Raw genomic sequence first — 3,195 nt, 5'->3', positions numbered from 1 at the left:
CATTTATAGCAGGAGGCGAGCGGATGTCCATTGACAGGTACACATGTGCTACACACACACACACACACACACACAATGAGCAGTGTGACAACAAGGCGCTGGATTTTTCTCCTGCAGCGACAACTTTCCACAAAAAAGCCTTTTCACACACAAACACACACGTATCAGAGTACACAAGCATCATGCCATATGACGTCGTCACCTCTTTGCAAGAGGAACTGAAAGCAGCAGCCCATTAAAAGTCATTAATAATAATAATAATAATAGATTTTATTTGTAAAAAGCACTTTACTTTGAGTAAACAACCTCAAAGTGCTACAGTGTATTAAAAAAAAAAAAAAAAAAACTAGAACAGCCAAATAGCTAGAAGGTACAGAGCCCCTAAAGGGACATGGGGGAATGTTATTTTTTATAATTTTTTTTTTTTTTTTTTAGACATGTATCTTGTGCGCACAAGAAACTTTTTATGAAGTTATAAAAAATAAAAATGTATATATAAATATATATTTTTTTAGACATGTATCTCGTGCGCACGAGAAACTTTCTTGTGCGCACGAGAAACTTTTTATAAAGTTATAAAAAAATAAAAATAAAATTTTATAATTTTTTTTTTTTTTTTTAAACGTGAGAAAAAAAGTTTCTCGTGCGCACGAGATACATGTCTAAAAAAAAATTATAACATTTTTTGTTTTATTTTTTTATAACTTTATAAAAAGTTTCTCGTGCAAATAAACACGAGATACATGTCTAAAAAAATACAAAAATAAAAAATTATACACATTTTTATTTTATTTTTTATAACTTTATAAAAAGTTTCTCGTGCGCATGAGAAACTTTTTATAAAGTTATAAATAAAAAAAAAATTATATATATATATATTTTAATTTTTTTTAGACGTGAGAAAAAAAGTTTCTCGTGCGCACGAGATACATGTCTAAAAAAAATTATAACATTTTTTGTTTTATTTTTTATAACTTTATAAAAAGTTTCTCGTGCAAATAAACACGAGATACATGTCTAAAAAAAATACAAAAATAAAAAATTATACACATTTTTATTTTATTTTTTATAACTTTATAAAACGTTTCTCGTGTGCATGAGAAACTTTTTATAAAGTTATAAATAAATAAAAATTATATATATAAATATTTTTATTTTTTTTAGACGTGAGAAAAAAAGTTTCTCGTGCGCACGAGATACATGTCTAAAAAAAATTATAACATTTTTTGTTTTATTTTTTATAACTTTATAAAAAGTTTCTCGTGCAAATAAACATGATATACATGTCTAAAAAAAATACAAAAATAAAAAATTATACACATTTTTATTTTATTTTTTATAACTTTATAAAAAGTTTCTTGTGCGCACGAGAAAGTTTTTATAAAGTTATAAAAAAAAAAAAAATTATAATTAATTTTTTTTTTTTAAGACGTGAGAAAAAAAGTTTCTCGTGCGCACGAGATACATGTCTAAAAAAAAATTATAACATTTTTTGTTTTATTTTTTATAACTTGATAAAAAGTTTCTCGTGCAAATAAACACGAGATACATGTCTAAAAAAAATACAAAAATAAAAAATTATACACATTTTTATTTTATTTTTTATAACTTTATAAAAAGTTTCTCGTGTGCATGAGAAACTTTTTATAAAGTTATAAATAAATAAAAATTATATATATATATATTTTTATTTTTTTTAGACGTGAGAAAAAAAGTTTCTCGTGCGCACGAGATACATGTCTAAAAAAAAATTATAACATTTTTTGTTTTATTTTTTATAACTTTATAAAAAGTTTTTCATGCAAATAAACACGAGATACATGTCTAAAAACAATAAAAAAATAAAAAATTATACACATTTTTATTTTATTTTTTATAACTTTATAAAAAGTTTCTCATGCGCACGATAAACTTTTTATAAAGTTATAAATAAAATAAAAATTAAATATATATATTTTTATTTTTTTTAGACGTGAGAAAAAAAGTTCTCGTGCGCACGAGATACATGTCTAAAAAAAAAAATTATAACATTTTTTGTTTTATTTTTTATAACTTTATAAAAAGTTTCTCGTGCAAATAAACACGAGATACATGTCTAAAAAAATACAAAAATAAAAAATTATACACATTTTTATTTTATTTTTTATAACTTTATAAAAAGTTTCTCGTGCGCATGAGAAACTTTTTATAAAGTTATAAATAAAAAAAATTATATATATAAATATTTTTATTTTTTTTAGACGTGAGAAAAAAAGTTTCTCGTGCGCACGAGATACATGTCTAAAAAAAATTATAACATTTTTTGTTTTATTTTTTATAACTTTATAAAAAGTTTCTCGTGCAAATAAACGAGATACATGTCTAAAAAAATACAAAAATAAAAAATTATACACATTTTTATTTTATTTTTTATAACTTTATAAAAAGTTTCTTGTGCGCACAAGAAAGTTTTTATAAAGTTATAAAAAAAAAAAAATTATAATTTTTTTTTTTTTAGACGTGAGAAAAAAAGTTTCTCGTGCGCACGAGATACATGTCTAAAAAAAAATTATAACATTTTTTGTTTTATTTTTTATAACTTTATAAAAAGTTTCTCGTGCAAATAAACACGAGATACATGTCTAAAAAAAATACAAAAATAAAAAATTATACACATTTTTATTTTATTTTTTATAACTTTATAAAAAGTTTCTCGTGTGCATGAGAAACTTTTTATAAAGTTATAAATAAATAAAAATTATATATATATATATTTTTATTTTTTTTAGACGTGAGAAAAAAAGTTTCTCGTGCGCACGAGATACATGTCTAAAAAAAAATTATAACATTTTTTGTTTTATTTTTTACAACTTTATAAAAAGTTTTTCATGCAAATAAACACGAGATACATGTCTAAAAACAATAAAAAAATAAAAAATTATACACATTTTTATTTTATTTTTTATAACTTTATAAAAAGTTTCTCATGCGCACGATAAACTTTTTATAAAGTTATAAATAAAATAAAAATTAAATATATATATTTTTATTTTTTTTAGACGTGAGAAAAAAAGTTCTCGTGCGCACGATACATGTCTAAAAAAAAAAATTATAACATTTTTTGTTTTATTTTTTATAACTTTATAAAAAGTTTCTCGTGCAAATAAACACGAGATACATGTCTAAAAAAAATTCAAAAATAAAAAATTATACACA

Source organism: Nerophis lumbriciformis, linkage group LG39 (assembly GCF_033978685.3).
Source record: "Nerophis lumbriciformis linkage group LG39, RoL_Nlum_v2.1, whole genome shotgun sequence".
NCBI classification, from domain to species: Eukaryota; Metazoa; Chordata; class Actinopteri; order Syngnathiformes; family Syngnathidae; genus Nerophis; species Nerophis lumbriciformis.
This window is presented reverse-complemented; position numbering follows the sequence as displayed.